Raw genomic sequence first — 23,931 nt, forward strand, 5'->3', positions numbered from 1 at the left:
ATGGATGCTAAAAGCTTAGAAAATGGGCCACTGCTGGATATGACTAAAATGTCTGTTTTCTCTCTCCCTGATTATAATGCATTCAAGATCTAACCTCATTTTTATTCTCTCTGATGAAAAGTTCACTCCCTCAAAAGGTGAAGATGCCTATTAGTTTACATAATTTTAAAAGAAATTAAGATCAGCAGAGTTCATGGCTTAAACTCTGCTAAATAAAATAAGGGAAAGTAAATGCATGGAGGTAGTCCTTGACATACAATCACAACTGAGGTCAATATTTCTGTTGCTACGTGAGATATTTGTTAAGTGAGTTTTGCCCCAGTTTACGACCTTTCTTGCTACACTTGTTAAGTAGTAACACGGTTGTTAAGTGAATCTGGCTTCCCCATTGACTTTGCTCGTCAGAAGGTCGCCAAAGGTGATCACATGACCCTGGGACTTTGCAACCATCATGAATATGAGTCAGTTGCCAAGCGTCCAATTTTTTTATCACATGACCATGTGAGTGCTGCAATGGCCATAAGTGTGAAAAATGGTCATAAGTGTCTTTTTTCAGTGTCATCATAACTTCGAACAGTGACTAAATGCACTGTTGTAAGTCAAGGACTACCTGTACAAAATATTTTGTAACTCTAGCTGGTTTGTGTTGGTTATAAAATAGAGAAGTAGAACCTGCTTGAAGTGGGCCAGCAGAGAAATCATAGTAATAAACTGAAAAGAAATGCTACTCTTGATAATAATACAGGCAGACATATCCATGAAGAGTCCCTTTCATACTAACAGATGTTTGGTTCTGGAACCCAACTAGACAGACACAGACTTCAGAGGATAATTAGAACTGCAGAAAAAACAGTGGCTACCAACCTGCCTTCCATTGAGAACCTGTATACTGCATGAATCAAAAAGAGGGCTGTGAAAATATTTACAGACCCCTTATGTCACATCCTGGACATAAATGGTTTCAATTCCTACCCTCAAAATGACACTATAGAGCACTGCACACCAGAACAACTAGACACAAGAACAGTTTCCTCCCGAACGCCATCACTCTGCTAAACAAATAATTCCCTCAACATTATCAAACTATTTACTAAATCTGCACTATTAATCTTCTCATTGTTCCCCATCACCCATCTCCTTCCACTTATGACTGTATGACTGTAACTTTGTTGCTTGTATCCTTACAATTTATATTGATATTGATTGTTTCCTGATTGCTTATTTGTACCTTATGACTATCATTAAGTGTGGTACCTTGAAATTCTTGATAAATATATCTTTTCTTTTATGTACACTGAGAGCGTATGCACCAAGACAAATTCCTTGTGTGTCCAATCACATTTGGCTAATAAAAAATTCTATTCTATTCTATTCTATTCTATTCTATTCTATTCTATTCTATTCTATTCTATTCTATTCTATTCTATTCTATTCTATTCTATTCACACCTATGTCAAACACATGGCATGCCTTTCTCACCCTCTAACAGCTTTTGCTGAAAAAGCACTTGCTAGAGTAGGTTAAATCAGAGCAACACTATACGTGTGAAATGCAACTCAGATGACCAAAAATTCCTGTTACTTCCTAAGGGCCTGATAACTTTGTCAGACTACTTTTTCTACTCGGGGAAATTCAAGATAGCCATTATTCATAATGGGGAAGATGACAAACAGAATATGAAGCACTTACAACAAGGCTCACTGTTTCATCTTTCTAAACCAAGGGTGTCAAACTTGCTTTCATTGAGGGCCACATCAGGGTTGTGTTTGACCTTGCGGGGGGGCAGGGTGTGTGTATCCAGCTTGACATCACTTGTGTCGGGGGCTCCTGTGGCGGCCTGAATGCTATGCCAGTGATAACTGGTTTCTGAGCTCCGTTTTCAGTTTCCGCCGCCTTCTGCAACCCTCTGCCAGTGAAAACAGAGCTCGTGAGGGCTGCACACGGCCCTTCCAAGCTCTGTTTTTATTGGTAGATGCACCACAGGCTGGTCCTTCACTTTTTCCAGGGCAGCCACACAGGCCAGAACTAAGAACTCCATGGGCCAGTTCCGGCCCGTGGGCTTTGAATTTGACACCCCTGTTCTAAACTCTCTGTGATTGGTTCTTTCTGATAAGATCAACTTCAAACGGAACCTGGCTGCAGCCTTCTCTCTGTTCCTCAGTTGCCACACAGGGGGGAAGGTGGGGGGGAGGAGAAGAAGGTTGGAACATAGAGCTTTCTCATGAGAACCGAGGTCATCTCCACTGGCAACAGATAAGGTTGGAAAAGGAGTGCATGAAGAGCCCACCAATTAATTCAATCGGCTACCGTGACCTGTGACACTTGGGGATGGGGTTATTTCCTAGTTTAATTATGCTGAAACTGTGGGAAAGATTTTTCCATTGAAGCTGTGCCGATACGATGTATTCATTAAAGAAGACCTTTGAGAAAGAACCAAATCTCAGAGTTCTGATTTGCTTGAGTTCCTTAATCGGAGCCTTGACAGATAACCTAAGATCCTGGCCCAGAAAGCACCAAATAGGGTCTGGCTAGGAGAAACAGGTGGCGGAACAGGAGCTGTGAATCCCCGAGAAACATCCCAGGGTTGGCAAAGGGCCAGATATGTCAGAAGGCCCCACCGTTAATGCTCTCCAATGGAGCATTTGGACTGCTCTATTAGCCTGATTTATGGCACAATTGTCCTTCTGTTCCATTGCCTCTCGAAGCCCTGGTTGATAGCACTAAGGTGTTTCCTAATTTTGCCGCAGAAGGCTTCTCAAGATAAAGTACAACATTTGAAACCATTGGTGAGGTCTTTAGTAAAGATATATGAAAATCATTATTTTACAACGCCAGCGTTTCCAGGGCTGACTTGTTTTGTGAGAAAGATATTAGGCAGGAATTTATGTGACTATTTACCTAAAGTAAGTGTGCTTCCCGTAGCAACTCCCAAGTCATCCATTATGTGCACTGCCTTGCAAGTTTCACCCGATACTCGTTGAGTGAATAAAAGTTAAAGCCCGTGGGAAATGGATGAGAAGAACAAATTTGTTATAGCCTTCTACAATTTGTTACCAACTCTTCAGAGATTATTCTTTCTCTTCTTTTTTTCCCCCCCCTCAGTAAAATTAAAAATCTAGAATCTTTACGGTATATGTAGGTACAGAAAGACTGTTCCATGAGAAATAAAAAATAAGAAAAGCCTTACTTTTACAGGATGTGATTTTGGTTTGCATACAAAAAACAGCAACAACTCGTTGCCTATGATCAATAGGCATTTCTTATTCCGCAATAGAATATTTGCATTTGAACCCCAATATCCCCAACAGACAGTGAGCGATATTCTGCAGAATACCATTTAAATTACAGAAGCAAATCTGTGAAACCTGCGTTTAATCATTTGAAAACATTTGAAAAGTGTATGTTACACGCTGGATGAGAGCTCTGAAATCTGGATGTTTTGTGTGGCAAAGCCTGAACAAAAGAACTCTTTGATACTGGATGTTGTGAACTGAAGTGCAATTTTTATTTCAATTTTCTTCCCTATTCACCCATATATTAGCTTTGTAAAAATTGGTTTTGGTGCACTATCATCCGAGAGAGAATGCATCACTTATTTTTGCATAGATGACGCCTTCCTAAACCTTAAATACCTTCTTTAGGTACCTTCTCTCTCTACCAGATACTGGTAGGGAGAATGTTGGCCAAGGCATACACAGCTTGATCGGTTCTGTGCATAAAAATCCTCTGGTTTAATTGGTTTGTTGTTTGAATTGATGATATGTTACTTCTAGGATGGAATTACGTGTTATTTTTTACAATATAAAATTTACTTTTTATATTTCCCCTACATCACTTATATCACCTTCTTTTAATGACATCATAATCCTTTGCAGGGTGGAGTCTGGGCAACTGAATGGAGCTGAGTGTTTACTGACCGGATGCCCTTCCTGTTACCAATGCGGAGTTTTGTTCAACAGATACATTCTCAATGTGCCCAGAGAGAGAAATATCTGCCTCTACCTAGGATTGAACTCACAGCCTCCTAATAGTGAGGTGAGAGCGCCACCTCTAGGTCACAGCACCACTCACCCTAAATCACTTATATACATCCAGAAAAAGATAAGGATCACCTTGCATTCAAATAGATGCCTGTTTGTTCTCTTCTACTACTGCAGTGTTAGTCAGAAGAGAATTTTGACACAAGCAATCAATAGCTTTTCCCATCAATAAATCATTAATTCAGGCAGGTTTTATATTTCTCTAAGACTAAAGTGGAATAAGAGTTTAGTTTTCAGAACAGCACAGGACTTTTGCATATACATTTACACCAGGGGTGGGTTCTTCTTACCTTTACTACCAGTTCGCATCGTGCATGCGCAGATCACTTTTGATGATGTTCAAGTCAATGGGCGGAGCCTCCCACCAGTTTTACTATCGGTTCTATAGAACCGGTCTGAACCGGGGGCAACCCACCACTGATTTATACCAGTGGTGGGATTTACTTACCTTCCCTACCGGTTCACAAATGTGAGTGCGTACACTCTCTTCACTTGCACGTTGTCGTGTCCCACTCCTCCGCTGACGGTCGGGTCAGGGAAATCCGAATCAGGCGTGCCTCTGCAGCTCTGCCAAAGTCCTAGCAAAGTCCTCAGGGCAGGCAGGAGACCAGGAAGTGACTTCAGCAAGATATGTTTAGACTTTGCCTGACTCAGAGAATGCCAGAAAGCAGGTCCTTTATATAGGCCATGGGGTGTGGCTCCATGACTCAGCACTTATCCAGGCCTGCCCCTCCCTTCCTTCTGACGCCGCCGCCTATCAATTCTTCTGAAGCGAGGGTCACTCCAATCGGCAGCTGTTGGTAATAAACCTTCCTCAGGCTCACATGCTGTGGAGGAGGGGGAGGGGTCTAGGTGCTCCATTTGCCTGGGCATGGAGCCAGAGCTGGGGGCTGGAGATACTTCCTCCTCTTCAGCCTGTCTGGGCATGGAGCCAGGGCTGGGGCCGGGAGGCATACTAGGACATTCCTCCGTGTTCAGAAGCAGATAAGAAGGCCCCGGCTGTGGTGAGATCGGACGAGACACAACACACGTGCCTAGTCTGTGCATGCACATGGCCTCTGTGCATGCGCAGTGCTTGCGCAGTGCGTCCGGGTGAGTGGGCAGAGACTCCCACAGCAGTCACTGCTACCAGTTCACCCAATCTGGCGAGAACTGGCTGAATCCCAGAATTGTCTGAATCCCACTACTGATTTATACATGTGGTATCCAGCATTCTTAATCCTTTGAGGGGCATTTTTTTTTTTTGGTCTTCAAATATCCTATAACTATCACTAAGCCTGTTTAGAAGGTTTGGGGAACCACCAAAAAATGATGGCTGTAGGAAACAGTACTGCTTAAATTAGGCTACCTTGCTTTGCTCTGCGGTGGCACAGTTGTCAGTTTAGGTGCTGACTTTCAATCACTGCATCTTTATAAGACTACAATGCGTGGAAGGTTTTTCTCCCTACTGAAAAAAGGAGTAATGGAGTGGCTGATGAAAGGCAGAGGGAGAAAGATGTTCAGTGAGCTGCCTTCTCTTCATGGAATGTTGAATTACATCAGAAATGCTTGGCTAGGTCTTGCCTCCTTATTTATTTATTTATTTATTTATTTATTTATTTATTTATTTATTTATTTATTTATTTATTTATTTATTTGTCAACAAGTATTAGGAAACAAGTAACAGTATAGACATAGACACATGAAAAAAAATTGGCACAAATAAAAGGATATAAATATATGGCTATCGCAAAACATAGCCATAAACACATAGAATGATTACATATAAATGGGGAGAGTAGGACAGGGATGGTAGATACACTAGTGATACACACCCCCTTAAGGACCTCTTAAGAAACATCAAAGGTCCATGGTAGACAATTTAAGATAAAAGGTATGGGGGGATTAGAGAGACTAACAACAGAATCAGGTAGAGTATTCCAGACATTTACTACTCTACTGCGGAAATCATATTTCCTACAATCACGATTAGAGTGATTTACATCGAGTTTGAATTTATTGATGGCCCTTGTGTTATTACGGTTGAAATTAAAGTACTCATTTACAGGTAGAACATTTTGGTAAATAATCTTATGAACTAAGCATAGGTCAAAACGTAGACGGCGTAGTTCGAGGCTATCCAGACCTAAAATTTCAAGACTGGTGGGATAGGGAATTTTATTTCAAGCAGAAGATTTGAGTACTCTTCTTTGAGTAAATTACTCTTCTTTGAGTAAAATATCTCTGGACCCTTTCTAGTGTATTGATGTTTGAAATACAGTCTTCAAAATCATCATGGGACATTGCATCATTTGATATCATTATATCCATGATTTTCTAAAATGAATGTTTTGATAGCAATTTGCGTTTGCTGTGCAAATTCTTCAAAAGTGGATCCACAGAATGATGGATTTGGATGTAAAGCATCTCTTGGCATATGATAGAATCAGCTGCATCTCCAAGGTCCTTTCCAGCTTCTCCAAGGTCCCTTCCAGCTCTGTTTGATTGATTTTCTCAGATTCATGGCTCCTTCTAGCTCTTCTCTGCATGCCCAACCATTCCATTCTAATCTAGGACCCACTTGCTAATTGAATATAGTCATATCCCAGCTGGAATAAGAAGAATGTCAAAACATATAAAAGAAGCACCTGCCGTATATGGAAACTGATAAAAAAAAAAACAGCTTTTGTATTGACAACATTGAGTGGCAGTGAGACTCTAGGTTTAGAGAAGAGATGGCAGGGATTTGAACCAGAGGAGATTAAAAAAAAATAAACCAGTTTTCTACAACAGAGCTCTGATTTCTTGTCATTGAAAGAAAACCAAGCAACCAGAAATCAAAAGATCTTTGCTATGCTGCCTTTAATTTCACTCTCCAATCCTTCAAAAGCAGGTGGAATACAATCTGCAGTCAACTTGTCTTTTTCTAACCTTGTCGCACTGAGAGCAAGGAGCAAAAAGTCACTGCTCAACTGAACTGCTTGAGAAGCTACACTTCCTTCATCCACATTTTAGCCAAATTGAAATAGAAGATATTTCTAGCATGTTCAGATACATGACCCCCTGCGCACGCACACATTTCTCAAGTCCTGAACTATGTTGTGTTCATTTGCCTACAATGGACAAAGAAATGATTTCTCTCTGGGAGAGGAGCTGCAAAACCATCAAGTCATTTTTCCCTTTGGCTGACCTGCCAGGGAGGAACAATAGATAGTATTCAATTACGTTTATGACATAATTCTATTTGTTCCCTAACCACCATTAATGATCATTATCATTTACATTCATATCAGCACCATCCCTATCAAAAGATTTTTCTTCTCCACAATTGTGCAGCAAAAGCAACAAAGATTCCTTAATGAATGGAGTCAATGGTGACTGTTAAGTTCGGGAAATGAAGAGGCAGGACACGATACAAGTGACAACAGCTCTTTGATTTATTGTGATCCCAGCAAAAGCCAACAGGCAAAAACCCCTCTTTAAATAGTATTTTGGCTGAGGCATCAGCCAATCAGCAATGTGCATTTTCCCGCCCAATTGTCCCTCCTAAAATTCAAATACATTACACTCCTCCCCTCCCAGAACACATTGTACCATATTTACATAGTTTTTTTTGCATAACATTTGCATGTTATTTTTCCAACTCTTTCTGACCTGCGCAATTCATTCCCTGGGAGTGAGTCGAGCTGGTCGGAGGGACTGTTTGTTCCTCCCAGCTCCTCCTCTGGGCCATCCGGCCCTGGATTATTGGCAGAGTCATCCCTGCTGTCCTCTGGAGGAGCCGGTTGGCGTCGCTGGACTTCTTTAGACTCAGCTAAGTCCTCCGATCGCCTCAGGATTGAGTTAGCTGTTGGTTCAAATATTGGGTAGTCAGGGTCTGGCTGTTTGGTTTCTGGATTGTTTTGTATTCTTTTTCGTAATTGATCTATGTGGCGTCTCCACACTCGGCCATCCCCCATGTCCACTATGTATGACTGTGGGCCCGTCACTCCTACAATTGTTCCCTTTAGCCACACTGGGCCCTCACTATAGTTATGTGCCCATACCGGGTCACCTGTTGTCATTGTTCTGGTTCTTCCCTTTGTGCTTTGGTACCCATCAGGGGAGTATGTTGGGTTTAACCGATCTAGGGGGCACCGGAGTCTTCTACCCATTAATAACTCCGATGGGCTGCGACCGGTGGTCACACAGGGAGTTCTATGTTGGACTGCCAGGAAGGTATCAATTTTGGATTGCCAATCTCCTGGGCTAATTCTAGATAGCGCTTCCTTGGGACTGCGTACGAAACGTTCTGCAAGTCCGTTCATCGCCGGGTGGAAAGGCGCCGAGAGGACATGTCGGATGCCCTCTTCTGCCAAGTACCCCTCAAACTGGGTGGCTGTGAATTGTGGGCCATTATCGGACACTAGAGTGTCGGGCAACCCGTGTGTCACAAATAGATGTCTCAATACTGTGATTACAGCTTCCGCTGTTGTGGTTTTCATGAGTAAAATTTCTAACCACTTCGAGTAGGCATCTACCACAATTAAGAAGGTCTGCCCATGGAACGGCCCGGCAAAATCTATATGGATCCTGGACCAAGGACCCTGGGGTTTCTCCCAATCCCTTATGGGGGCTGTTGGGGGTAGTGGCCTTGATTCTTGACATGCTTGGCATTTCCCTACCCGGTCGCTAATGTCTTTATCCATTTGTGGCCACCATACGTAACTTCTCGCTAGGCTTTTCATCCTCACAATCCCCGGGTGGCCCACATGCTATAGTTCCAATACATGCCCTCGTAATTTCTCCGGAATAACCACTCTATCCCCCCATAACAGACAACCCCCTTGTACCGACAGTTCCGAACGCTTTTTTGTAAATTCTTTGAAACGATCCCCCGGTGCAGTGGGCCATCCCCTCTGCACCCAACCGATCACAGTTCTTACGACAATGTCTTTATAAGATGCCCTAGTCACTTCCGTAGATGTGACTGGGCCAGAGTCCAAAGAGTCAATTAACAAGACGGGCATCCCTGGGTTCGGGTCTTCAATAGTCTCTGGCAACAGGCATCTACTTAAAGCGTCCGCATGTCCCAAATCCTTGCCCGGTCGGTGAGACAGTTTGTACGAATATGCTGCCAGGAAAATAGTCCAATGGGTCAGCCTGGGTGATAATGCAACCGGTGTTGGACGGTCCCCCGCCAAGAGTCCCAATAAAGGTCTGTGGTCTGTGACTATTTCAAATTGCCGCACAAACAGGGACTCGTGGAATTTTTTAACCCCAGAAACTATAGCCAGGGCTTCCCGGTCTAGTTGGCTATAGTTCCTTTCCACTGCGGACATCGTGCGGGAAAAATATGCGATAGGGGCTTCTGAACCGTTCAGTAACCTGTGGCTGAGGACAGCCCCTACCCCGTAGGGTGATGCATCACAAACTAGTACTAGTGGCAACATCCCATTGTACTGAATTAGAAGGCTATCACTGGACAAGAGATTCTTAATGCCTTCGAATGCCTTAGCCTCAACCCTGCCCCAAGTCCAAACAGATTTTTTTGCTAGCAGTTTATGTAGCGGTTCGGCTACCGTTGCCTTATTTTTTAAAAATACCGCATAGAAGTTTACAAGCCCCAAAAATGCTTGTAATTCTGTTTTGTTTTTTGAGGTTGGAGCCTTTCTAATGGCTCGCACTTTGCTCTCAGTTGGGTGGATGCCTTCCTTATCTATCCGGTAACCCAAGAATTCTACAGATTCAACTCCTATCTGGCATTTGTTGAGTTTAACCTTAAGCCCCACAGACCTGAAAATGCCCAAAACCTTCCGCAATTTGACCCCTAATTCTTCTAAGTTTTCTGCTGATACCAGTACATCGTTGAAATATGGAACTACTTCCGGTAGACCTTGTAGGAGTCGTTCCATTAGGTTTTGGAATAACCCGGGGGCTACACTAACTCCGAACTGAAGTCAAGTGCATTTAAAAGCGCCCCGATGTTTGACAATTGTCTGCGCTTTGGCTGTTTCGTCGTCAACTGGTAATTGTTGGTAGGCTTGAGCCAGATCGAGTTTGGCGAAGACCTGTCCCTGTCCTAACGAGTGCAACAAATGTTGCACTATGGGAACGGGGTAAGCACTCTTTTGCAATGCTTTGTTAAGCGTTGCCTTATAGTCAGCGCAAATCCGGACTGATCCGTCCGGTTTGACTGGGGTCACTATTGGTGTCTCCCATTTTGCATGGTCGACAGGGACTAGTATTCCCTGGCTTACTAATTTGTCTAGTTCCCTGTCAATCTTGTGTTTCAGGATGAACGGGACCCTCCTAGCTTTTAATCTAATGGGAGCCACCTGGGGGTCCAAATTGAATGAAATGGGGGTCCCCACGTACTTGCCCAGGCAGTCTTGGAAAATGTCCTCAAATTCTCTCAACAATTCATCCTTCAGGTTGACTCTGCTTCTGTGAACCCCGGTTACTTCCATGCCCAAGGCTCTGAACCAGTCCAGACCTAGCAAACTGGGCAGGTTTCCATCTACGATGGTGATCGGCAGGGTTTTCTTGAATTGTCCATATTTCACTCTGATGGACGTGGCTCCTCGAACAGGGATTCGGTTCCCCTGGTAGTCTTGCACTCTCAGCTTTTGGGGTTGCAGCTGGCGTTTCGCGACGTCTGGCAGGTCCCTTGTGATTGTGTCCCAAGACATAATCGTGATTGATGAGCCGGTATCCACCTCCATTTTACACTGCACTCCTTCGATGTATGTCTTGGTGAATATTTTCTTTTCTAGCCGTGTCGATGCGTGGCCCACTCTCACAGTGGTCTGATTCAACTTCGCGCCTTTTTTGAACTGACCAATCCCTGGCCGCTTCGCGGATCCGGCGCCCTGTTGATTGGCCGGTTTGAATTTTTGGCGGGCAGGTTGAGAGGCTCGGCAGGCCTGAGCTATGTGTCCTTTCTTTTCACACCGCCGACAAATTGCTTCTTTGAACCTGCAATTCTGTCGTTGGTGTTGGCCTCCGCAACTCACGCACTCGTCCCGGTTGCCTCTCTCCGGCCTCCCGGTGTGGAAAACCTCTTCCTCTTCTTCACCGTCCGATTCGGCCTGGATTTCTTTGCTGTGGACTGGCGTTGCTTTCGCCACGGCATTTGGCGTGTTCGGCTTTTGTAAGGTTTCCGCTGCTTTGGTGGACATCTCGTGTGCCCTGGCCTCATCCAGGGCTATCGCCAGGGTTAGGTTGCTTTTCAACAGCAGCCGCCTCTGTAGTCGGATGTCCCTGATCCCAAAAATGAGTTGTTCTAATAAAGAGTCCTCCAAGTCTCTATACTCACAGTGGGTTGCGGCTTTCCTTAATGCGGCCATGTACACGCTTATCGATTCGCCCTCTCGCTGAACTCTTTGCCTCAACTTGAACCATTGTACAAACTTCGATGGCACCGGTGCGTAGTGTGCTCGTAGCGTCGTCTGTAGTGTTTGCCATGGCACCGACTGTACCGGTGTTGGTTCCGACAGCGATTCGGCGGTATCGAAGACTTCTGGCCCACAGTGGCTCAGGAAGTAAGCATGCTTCCGATTATCCGATACTCCTTGCAGTTTGTTAGCTTCGAGGAAACACTCGAAACGAGCCATGTACGACCCCCATTTCTCCTTGGCTGGGTCGAATGGCGCTGGTGGCATATAGCTAGACATCGCTATGTATCCGCCCTTGATACTGGCTGGGTTTGAAATTACGTTGCTCCTTCAGCTCTTTTCCTAGTCTCACTGCCTTCAATATCCCATCCTTCGTCGCCAATGTTAAGTTCGGGCAATGAAGAGGCAGGAGATGATACAAGTGACAACAGCTCTTTGGTTTATTGTGATCCCAGCAAAAGCCAACAGGCAAAAAACCCTCTTTAAATAGTATTTTGGCTGAGGCATCAGCCAATCAGCAACGTGCATTTTCCCGCCGAATTTTCCCTCCTAAAATTCAAATACATTACAGTGACTTCTAGGGACTGAACTTCTTATCCCCATTTCTCAGGCATAATTATGTATTATTTTTGTCAAGGTTTTCACTTACTCACGGAAGTGGGTGGAAGTAGAAAGTAATCTCCTTCAGTCCTTTTTAATCTAATTGAAAAGTAATTTTAACTGTAAACACTCTGAGATTTCGTTTAATTGAAACCGATCTAGAAATGTTTTAAGCAGAGCAGTAACAGGATACATCTTTTAATCTGCCCATCTGGGAATTGTTTATGAACAATTAATGCCAAATTGATGTTTGCCAGTCTAGAAAGGAAAAGAGGAGGCGGTGTTTTTAGCTGAGATTAAAAGTAATTGTTGTACAGCACATGTCTTGGAAGATCAACAATTATGCAGCTCTGCTCTAAGTGAAAGCCGTTCTGACCTAGGCTTCCCCAAACCATGAAGAAGACTCCTTGTCCCAACAAAAACCCCTTTTTATTAGGTTACTGTGAAATCTTCTCATTCACATCCAGCAAAGTCTTTCAAGGGTGAATTTACAGTCACAGACCTTATCTGGCTTGGAGAGCTGCCAGTCCGATATCTTCAAAACTTGGCAAGGAGTCATGAACCAATTAAGTGAACTAATTGTGTCCTGCAAACTCTACTCCCCTTTCGTTCCTCTTTTATTCCCTCTGGGAGGGGCCTTGTTCTTTAGCTGTTCCTTCATCTGCCAACTCTGCACATTCGCACACTAGGAACATGTGTGCTGTTCGTCTACCTCACTGATGTCTGATTATGAAGGCAATTAATCACTGGCATACGGCCCTGGTCCCCTCTCTGCCTCTGACACAGAGCCCTCACCAGAGCCTTCCCCAGACTCAAGGACTGGCCCATGTTCCTCCTCAACCTCCTCACTGTCCGAATCTTCTATCAGCTCTGTTGGCCACTGGCGGGCCACAACAAAAGTCCCATAGTATTCCAGAGGGGAAAAATTACTTTATACCTATCCATCCATAATTTCTATTTTATGGTCTTATGCCCACTTCTCAGGCGACAGTTGTAGAGAAAACTATGGGATGAGTTGTCTACTTACATAACATAACATAATAACAGAGTTGGAAGGGACTTTGGAGGTTTTCTAGTCCAACCCCCCAGGCAGGAAACTCTACACCATTTCAGACAAAGGGCTATCCAACATTTTCTTAAAAATTTCCAGTGTTGGAGCATTCACAACTTCTGTAAGCAAGTTGTTCCACTTATTGATTGTTCTAACTGTCAGGAAATTTCTCCTTAGTTCTAAGTTGCTTCTCTCCTTGATTAGTTTCCACCCATTGCTTCTTGTTCTACCCTCAGGTGCTTTGGAGAACAGCCCGACTCCCTCTTCTTTGTGGCAGCCCCTGAGATATTGGAACACAGCTATCATGTCTCCCCTAGTCCTTTTTTTTGTTAAACTAGACATACCCAGTTCCTGCAACCGTTCTTCATATGTTTTAGCCTCCAGTCCTCTAATCATCTTTGTTGCTCTTCTCTGCACTCTTTCTAGAGTCTCAACATCTTTTTTACATCGTGGCGACCAAAATTGAATGCAATATTCCAAGTGTGGCCTTACCAAGGCTTACTTGAAAACCAATTTATCAATTCATTTTTTGTGGCTGTCACAAATTCGCTTCCCTTCAGTTTCAGTTGACCTATAGTTTATGTATTGAAGCTAACACTAAATGCAAGCTCTAGTGTTAACAATAATGTTCTGGCATGGGGATGCTTGAAACCCTTCTATTTCAAAAATGGATTTATGTTTATACCTGAGACACATCTGCTAAAATGGTCTATAATTATGAAGTAGTTAAAGAGTTCTAATTTTCCATAAGAATTTAAGAGCTGGACTGGATGAGATTGTTTAGCAAGCTGTTGGTTAAGTATCTGGAAAGCCGCACGATCGATACAGCGAACAGATGTAGTGAGCAATCTCTTGCATGATTCCCTCAGAAATTGCCCTTAATATATTCCAAGTTGCCTTACTCACTGGTCTAGAGGTAGACTTAAAAAGATATTTCAAAATTCACTATCTAATCCATTTTCTTTTCTCCTAGGATTGAAATGAAGTTAGAGTAGCCAAAGGAGACAGAAATCACTCAGAGGATGACTAAGAAAGGACTTTATTTTATTTTATTTTATTTATTTATTTATTTTGTCACAACATCATACAAAAAGTTTATATAGTATATAAACATATATATGAGTAAATGTTAGGAGGTATAAGCACACATATATATATATATATATATATATATATATATACATATATATATATATATATATATATATATATATATATATAGGAAGAAGAAAAGAAAAACAATAGGACAGGAACGGTAGGCACGTTTGTGCGCTTATGGTCCTCTTAGGAATGGGGTGAGGTCAATAGTAGAAAGTTTTTGGTTAAAGCTTTTAGGATTATGGGAAGAGACCACAGAGTCAGGTAAAGTATTCCAAGCACTGATGATTCTGTTACAGAAGTCATATTTTCTGCAATCTAGATTAAAGCGGTTAACATTAAGTTTAAATCTATTGGTTGCCCTTGTATTATTGCAATTAAAGCTGAAGTAGTCTTTGACAGGAAGGACATTACAATAGATGATTCTGTGAGTTAAACTTAGGTCTTGTCGAAGGCAATGGAGTTCCAAGTTTTCTAAGCCTAGGATTTCAAGTCTGGTGGGATAAGGTATTTTGTTGTTTTCAGAGAAATGGAGTACTCTTCTTGTAAAATATTTCTGGACACGTTCAATTGTATTGATGTCAGAGATGTGGTGAGGGTTCCAAAAAGGCGAGCTGTATTCTAGAATTGGTCTAACAAATGTTTTATATGCTCTGGTTAGTAGTGTGGTGTTTTTGGAAAAGAAGTTACGCAAAATTAAGTTTACAACTCTTAGAGCTTTTTTTCCTATGTAGATGCAGTGGGCTTTGGCACTTAGATCATTTGACATGAAAACTCCAAGGTCTTTAATGGGATGGGGGTCGTCTGTAAGGTAATGTCCATCTAGTATGTACTTAGTTTTTGGGTTCTTTTTTCCTATATGTAAGACTGAACATTTGCAGGTTGAAATTTGGAGCTGCCAATTTTTAGACCAAGCGGATAGATGATCAAGGTCATTTTGAATGATAGAAGTATTGTCTGTGGTGTTAAATAGTTTGACATCATCAGCAAAGAGAACACAATTACTTGAGATGTGGTCACAAAGATCATTAATGTATAGTATAAAGAGTGTTAGTCCAAGGACGCTGCCTTGAGGAACGCCACTCTTGACAGGAACAGGATTTGATAAAGCATTGCCAATTTTGACCACTTGTTGTCTGTTAGACAGAAAAGCAGATATCCATTTGTGGAGGGGCCCTGAGATGCCATAGGATGTTAGTTTTAGGAGAAGTTTATCGTGTATTACTGAGTCAAAAGCTTTGCAGAAGTCTATGTAGATTGCATCTATTGATTTGCCTTGATCGAGATTTGAAGTCCATATGTTTTTGCAGTGGAGAAGTTGTAAGTTACATGATAATTTTTTCCTGAAACCAAATTGTTTGTTGGAGAGTTTGTTGGAGAGACTTCCACATTGACAAAGGGAGACAGAGGGAGGGAGGGAGGGAGGGAGGGAGGGAGCGAGAGTGAGAGAGAGAGAGAGAGAGAGAGAGAGAGAGAGAGCACTTTATTGCCTGGTAACTAAAGACTATTTCATTTTATCCATGAAAATATTATTGATTTTTTTTCTCCTCTGAAATAAACTTCTTACACAGTAAATTGAACAGGTGCAAATTTAAATACAGAGAATTTTTCTGTATAGGTCTAACACAAACACAGCATTTACTAGCAAGCTTTGCTTGAGCAAGGAGGATATTTCATTATAACTTTGGTTATTATTTTGCAAAGGTTTCTAGACCAAAACTCCTTCCCCCCCCAAAAAAAAAAGAGAAGTAATTTAATCGAAAGTATTCTATTTGAAATGAATAATTTATTTCAATTCCTTTAGAAGATAGTCTGGTTTCTTGTTCCAATACAGTTTTAGGAACTGTGATGGAGTGAAAAAAAAATAATTTACTTTCCATTATGATAAGGGCCAAGGCTGCCTGTTTCTATGGAGACCAAAGATTTTACCATGTTCATTTAAAACATTTGAACAGAACTGCTAAATGTGTTTACATAATATGTAATACTGTGTTTAATAGTATTAACCTTTGTATATACATTCATTCTAAATCTGAATTTAGGCTATAAAACATATACAATGACCTGTGAATAGTTTTCATAGATTGCAATGAGTTTGACTTCTGAGCTGGCATGCATAAGTTTATATGGTTACAAGCAATATGTCAGCTTCATTGTATTGTTTTGCTTTTCTCTTTCATCAATGCATAGCATTGAAACCTGGCTTGTCTGAAGCAGCAATCTGATTTAGTGGATTGTATATTAGTGTGCATGCAAAGTAAAGAAATAAAAAAAGGTGGGGGAGAAAAAAAGAGGGACAGGAAAAAAGAATAAAAAAAGAACTTTCTGATTTTTCTTTGTAGCAAATGCAACTATGATTACATAAACTTATCTCCTATTCTATGCTTATAAGAAGAAATGCTCACTTTTTTCTATTATCTAGTTTATTTCTAATCACCAAAGCCACAGATCATAAGTGCATTTTTCCCCCCGGTTTCAAATCACTAAGGGGCTTCCAGTCAGGCATAAATGTAGATATTGTCTATTCTCTAATCCCGAAAGTCAGTTTAGCCATGTTTACTAATTCCATCATCTTCACCAACCATTCCTCCATTGTGGGTCATGCAAAATCTTCCCATTTTAGAGCACTATAGCCCTCTAGCTGCTGGTATCTTCTGAAGGACTAGAGCAGGGGTGTCAAACTCATGTCATATGATATATTGGGATTTTTTTCTCCCTTCACTAAATTGGGAGTAGGCGTGGCCAGGATGTGACTCATCCAGCCTGAAAGCCAGGAGTTTGACAGTCCTGAACTCTCTCTCTCTCTCTCTCTCTCTCTCTCTCTCTCTCTCACACACACACACACACACACACACACACACACACACACACACACATATCTTTCCATCCATCCATCCATCATCTCTCTCTCTCTCTCCCTCTCTCTCTCTCTCTCTCTCTCTCTCACACACACACACACACACAAACCTATTTGCCTACCTACCTACCTACCTACCTGCCTACCTCTCTCCCTCTCTCTTCTATCACTTCTTAACTGCCCATCTTCCCCATTGTGGGGGTGGGCTCTCTAGATTCTAGACATTCTAGAATCCAGTTAGGAATGTGTACTGATGAAGTTACCTAGTTTGGTAATGAAACATCTGCTAGCAAACAACCAAGCTCCGACAGCACCAAAGACAACACTTTCAACCCTGAACTACAAATATTCTCCCATATTGGTATTAGTCATAAAAACCATTCTCTAGAGATTCACTTATACCTGGTCCACATGGATATTATCACTGCCATGCTAGCTAGGATTTTGGGGGAATTTTGCCTTCAGAAGGTGCCATGTTAAAATAACCTTGGCAAAGGTTCATTTACTACTGAATAATAGATATTTTATTTGTGTAAGCCTCTATATTTCTTTTTTTGTGTGTGTGTGAAATGTATTAGCTCTCACTGTAGCTCTGTCTCCCTAATCCATTGTCTAATTAATTTCTTGGCCTTGTCCAAACCCAAGTTTAATAGAGACAAACCTGTTAAGAGTATTTTACTTATCACATATCTCCATTATCTAGATTTCAATGTATTCCTTATAATCAAACAAATCAACCTAGTTAGGCCCAGGTTGATCTTTAGACATACAAATAAAATTAATCAAGAAATCCTGGCCTTCCTCCTGGACAGTCCTATTTGCACTGAGCACATATCTGGGTCTCAGAAGCAGAGACGCAAGAAATCCAGGTGGCACATGTAGAGCGTACAAAATTGGCATCAAGATCTATACCATATAATACTTGGGCAGCAGATTGCAGTTGAGATCTAAGTCACTACCTCAGCTTTTTGTTAGACTGTTACTGCTAATTAATGAGTAGTTTTTCTGCTCAGTGGTTGGGGTGTGGAGAGAGACCTTCTATGCTTTGCTGGCTCCAAATGCTATTCCTTTTCTTCTATCTTGGCTTGCCTACCTTACCTTACCCTGGGGTTGTTGTTTTTTTTAATTTGAATTTATATCCCGCCCTTCTCCGAAGACTCAGGGCGGCTTACATTGCGTTAAGCAATAGTCTTCATCCATTTGTATATTATATACAAAGTCAACATTGCCCCCAACAATCTGGGTCCTCATTTTACCTACCTTATAAAGGATGGAAGGTTGAGTCAACCTTGGGCCTGGTGGGACTTGAACTTGCAGTAATTGCAAGCAGCTGTGTTAATAACAGACAGACTTAGCCCCCACCAGAGGTTTTTATCTCTTTATGGCTGTTCTCTCCTGTTTCCCAGAAACCAGCTCCCCCCCAACTCCTTTCTTTCTATCCTCCAGCTCAGCTCAACTCAACTGTCCTGTCCTGTCCCGTCTGGTCCAGTCCAGTCTGGTTCCATCCTGTCCCATCCCGTCCCATCCTGCCCCATCCCATCCCATCCCATCCCATCCCATCCCATCCCATCCCATCCCATCCCTTTCTATCCAGTCCCATCCCATCCCACCCCGTCCCGTCCCACCACACCCCACCCCGCCATGTCTCATCCCATCCCATTCCATTTTATCCAGTCCCATTCCATCCCATCCCATCCCGTCCCAATTTGTCTGGTCCCACCCCACCTCACCCTACTCTACTCCACTCCACTCCACCCCGTCCCATCCTGCCCCATCCCATCCCATTCCATTTCATTTCATCCATTCCCATCCCATCCTACCCCGCCCCATCCCATTCCATTCTATCCAGTCCCATCCCATCCAGTCCCATCCCATCCCGTCCCGTCCCGTCCAGTCCTGTCCCATCCCGTCTGTCCCCACCCCACCCTACTCCACTCCGACCCCTCCCATCCTGCCCCATCCCATTCTATCCAGTCCCATCCCACCCCACCCTGGCCCATCCCATCCCATTCTATCCAGTCCCATCCCATCCAGTCCCATCCCACCCCACCCCATCCCACCCCACCCCACCCCACCTCATCCCATCCCATCCCATTCCATTCTATCCAGTCCCAACTCATCCAGTCCCATCCCATCCAGTCCTGTCTTGTCCCGTCTGTCCCCACCCCACCCTGCTCCACTCCGACCCCTCCCATCCTGCCCCATTCCATTCTATCCAGTCCCATCCCATTCCTATTCCTATTCCATTCCCTCTCCTTGTCTCTGACTCTTAGGGGGTTATTGAAACTTTAACGCTGGACAATGCTAGGAAGGTTAGCAGAAAGGGCCATCAGTCTCCACTTCTAACTTACTTCTGCAATTCAGCTTAACAACTTTCCTTGGCTAGCATTTGCTGACCTCCATCAGCTCCCTGAACTTGTTTAAAAAGAGGGGCTTCATCTTTGTGTCTAATTATTTTTCCCCCTTTTATTATTGTTTCTGTTAACTTGCCTGCAACAGACATTAAGCTGATTGGCTTGTAATTTTCCAGATCTTCCCTGTGTCCCTTTTTAAAATTGGGGTCACACTGGATACTTTCCAATCTTCTGGCACAAGGCCTGGCTGGAGTGACAAATTCCATATTTTTAGTAGGAGATCAGCAATTTCACGCTGACTTTAAAAAAAGAAGAAGAAGAATTGGTGAGATGCCAATAGAACCCGGTAGTTTGTTATAATATAGTCTCTCAAGATGTCCCAGCATATCTTTTCTTGTTACTTCAGTTTGCTCTATATTTTGATTCCCTCCTTCAGAAAATCAATACAGACTCAAATGCCTGCCCTATATTCTCTGTGGTAAAGATACATGTAAAGAATTCATTCACTTCATTTGTGGGCTTCCTATCCACCCCAAGGAATCTTTTCATTCCATTCTCATTTTCGCAAACCATCTGCTTGCTTGACTGCTTTTCTACTAGGGATATATTTAAGGAAATTTGGATTATTCCCCTTTATGCCTTTTTTTTTTTTTTTTGGTTCTTTTATGAAACACTCTTCTGTGAAATGCTCTTCAAATTAGGTTGGTGACTTCCTTGCTTTTTCTGTCGACGTTGGAAGGACAGGTTAAAAAAAACTGGAGACAGGTGGTCCTGCAAATAGGTTTACGCAGTATCCTCTAATATGCCGTCTTCAATATGGAGTTAAAGGAGAAATTAAAAAAAAGCTATTTTATTCATATTTCCAATACCTTCTTAAAGCTTAGAAAGGGGATGAAAAAAGGTGCATATTATTTTCTTGACAGTTAGAACAATTAATCAGGGAAACAACTTGCCTCCAGAAGTTGTGAATGCTCCAACACTGGAAGTTTTTAAGAAGAGATTGAACAACCATTTGTCTGAAATAATATAGGGTTTCCTGCCTGAGCAGGGGTTGGACTGGAAGACCTCCAAGGTCCCTTCCAACTATTCTATTCTATTCTATTCTATTCTATTCTATTCTATTCTAGTCTAGTCTAGTCTAGTCTAGTCTAGTCTAGTCTAGTCTAGTCATTTGCACCTCTATAACTGTCTGGTTCGGTTCTGCAACCCAACAAGAAAAACACAGACTTCAGAGGATAATTAGAACTGCAGAAAAAATAATTGCTACCAACTTGCCTTCCATTGAGGACCTGTATACTGCACGAATCAAGAAGAGGGCCGTGAAAATATTTGCAGATCCCTCGCATCCTGGACATAAACTGTTTCAACTCCTACCCTCAAAACGACGCTATAGAGCACTGCACACCAGAACAACTAGACACAAGAACAGTTTTTTCCCGAAGGCCATCACTCTGCTAAACAAATAATTCCCTCAACACTGTCAGACTATTTACTGAATCTGCACTACTATTAATCGTTTCATAGTTCCCATCACCAATCTCTTTCCACTTATGACTGTATGACTATAACTTGTTGCTGGCAATCCTTATGATTTATATTGATATATTGATCATCAATTGTGTTGTAAATGTTGTACCTTGATGAACGTATCTTTTCTTTTATGTACACTGAGAGCATATGCACCAAGACAAATTCCTTGTGTGTCCAATCACACTTGGCCAATAAAAAAAAAAAAATTCTATTCTATTCTATTCTAGTCTATTCTATTCTAGTCTAGTCTAGTCTAGTCTAGTCTAGTCTAGTCTAGTCTATTGGACAATATTATCTAATGATTACAGGTAGTCCTCAACTTACAAGAGTTCATTTAGTGATTGCTTGAACTTAGGGCAGCACTGTAAAAAGTGACTTACGACTGCTTTTCACGCTTAAAACAGTTGCATGGTCATGTGATCAAAATTCAGGCACTTGGCAACTGGCACATATTTATGATGGTTGCAGTATCCTGGGGTCACCTTTTACAACCTTCTGATCAGCAAAGTCAGTGAGGAAACTAGATTCATTTAACAACTGTGCTATTAACATAACAACTGCAGTGGTTCACTTAACAACTGTGGCAAGAAAGGTAGTAAAATGTGGCAAAACTCGTTTAACAAATTTCTCAGCAACAGAAATTCTGAGCTCAATTTTTTTTTAGTTGTAAATCAAGGACTACTTGTTTGTTTATACAATGTGTAAATTGTATATTTATTTGATGATGTTACCTAATTTGGCAATGAAATGTCTGCAAGCAAAGAATCAGTGTCAGGTTGGTTTCAATATGGGCAAATAAGTGCTAGATGGAAAGAAGATCAAAAAATTGGTATAATGCAAAAGGAGGAAAATTTAATAAAGCAAATTAGAAATCAGACCCAGGAGCATATAAAGAGATTGTATAATGTGTTGCTTGAAATAGATTCGGAAAAGGATTTGGTAAAGGATTGTATGATAAAATGGGCACAGAATATTCAGGAACTAATAATGTTGGAAACATGGGAGAAAATCTGGGTTAGAAATGTTAAGTTTACACAAGTGCAGAATTTAAGGGAAAATTTTTATAAGATGTTTTATAGATGGCACTTAGATCCCAAAAAATTATCATGTATGTATCCTAATATCCAAGCGAAATGTTGGAGGTGTGATTGTGATGACGCTACATATTTTCATATTTGGTGGACTTGCAAGAAAATTAAGGCCTTTTGGATAAGAATTTGGTGGATTATTCAAAATGTACTGAAGAAGAAGATAAAGTTCCTGCCACAATTTTTCCTTTTGGGAATTATAACGGATTGTACAGGGATTGAGACTAAACTGATTCTGAATTTAATAACAGCAGCAAGACTGTTGATTGGACAATACTGGAAGAAAGAAGAGGTACCTACAATAGAAGAATGGATACTGAAAGTCATTAATTTGGCTGAGATGGCTAAAATCTCAGCTTTTTTAAAAGACAATACGCAGGAAAGATATTTAATTGAATGGAAAAAATGGATTGATTATCTACAAAACAGATATCAGATTAAGAAATATCAGATTGCCTTTGAATAATTAGAAAGTTATTTTATGTAATGGGAGGGGTTGGGAGATGAAAAGCTTTGGATGAGGTTAATTGGATTGAAGGAAAATTTTATTCTATGTTTGGTTTATGTATAACAATACCTTGTGATTGACCCGGAAGCCGGGGGAAGGGAGGGGAAGGGGTTTTCTGGAAGGGAGGGGGAAAAAAGGGGGGGGGGGAATGTCTTTGTTTTTTTAAAAACTTTTTCAATTAAAAAAAAAAGAATCAGTGTCAGGGAGGACTCTACAGTTCAACCCTGAGCGACAATTATTCTGTTTTATTTTTATTTATTTTTATTTTATTTTTTTGTGTCAAACATGTACAAGATAGCAGGTATAGGTATAAACATAAACATAACAAAGGAAGTAAGTACAGATAAATGGGGACAGTAGGACAGGGACGGTAGGCATGCTGGTGCACTTATGCACGCCTCCTTTACAGACCTTTTAGGCATGGGGTGAGGTCCACGGTAGACAATTGGAGGTTGAAGCTGTGAGGGTTTGAGCATGTAACAACGGAGTCAGGTAGAGCATTCAAGACATTGACCACTCTGTTGCTGAAGTCATATTTTCTGCAATCGAGTTTGGAGTGGTTTACCTTGAGTTTGTATCATTTGCCCGTGTATTATTGTGGTTGAAGCTGAAGAATTGTTGACAGATAAGATGTTGTAGCAGACAATTTTGTGTACTATGCTTAGATCAGACAGCAGGTGGTGCAGTTCCAGATTGTCCAAGCCCAGAATTTCTAGTCTGGTGGCATAAGGGATTCTATTAGGAGTTAGAGGAGTGCAGTACTCTTCTCGTCAAATACCTCTGGATCCTCTCAATCATGTTAATGTCCGATATACAGTGTGGATTCCAGGCAGATGAGCTGTATTCAAGAATTGGTCTGGCAAAGATTTTGTATGCCCTAGTTAGCAATACAAAGTTACCGGAGAAGGAGTTTTGCAAGATTAGGTTAATAACTCTTAATGCCTTTATGGCAAAGCTGTTACAGTGAGTTCTGGGGCTTAGATCGTTTGAGATGAGTACTCCTAAGTCCTTGACAAAGTGAGAATCGTCTACAAGATCATTTCTGCCCAACTTGTATTTGATGTTCTGATTTTTTTTTGCCAATGTGTAGGACAGAGCATTTATCCGTTGACATTTGGAGTTGCCAAATGCGTGACCGTTCTGACACATAGTCAAGGTCACTTTCTAGGGCAGCAGCATTGTCAGTGGTTAGGTGATATTGATATTTCTCTCTTTTATAAATAATGCCCATTGCTGATACGAACATTTGCAAAGGAAATTTACAGAGGATAAATGTTTCTAGTTTATTCTCTGTATGGAGAGAAATTGCACAAAAAATACTGAAAGGTTTCCCTCCCACCTTCTTCCAGGGAGCAATTTCCCATCTTAATTTTACAGGTGAATATGCAGACAGGGCAAAGCTATTTAATATAAAGGCACAGTCTGTCAACTATAGCTATTACAAATTCCA

This window comes from Ahaetulla prasina, chromosome 3 (genome assembly GCF_028640845.1).
Source record: "Ahaetulla prasina isolate Xishuangbanna chromosome 3, ASM2864084v1, whole genome shotgun sequence".
Lineage (NCBI taxonomy): Eukaryota > Metazoa > Chordata > Lepidosauria > Squamata > Colubridae > Ahaetulla > Ahaetulla prasina.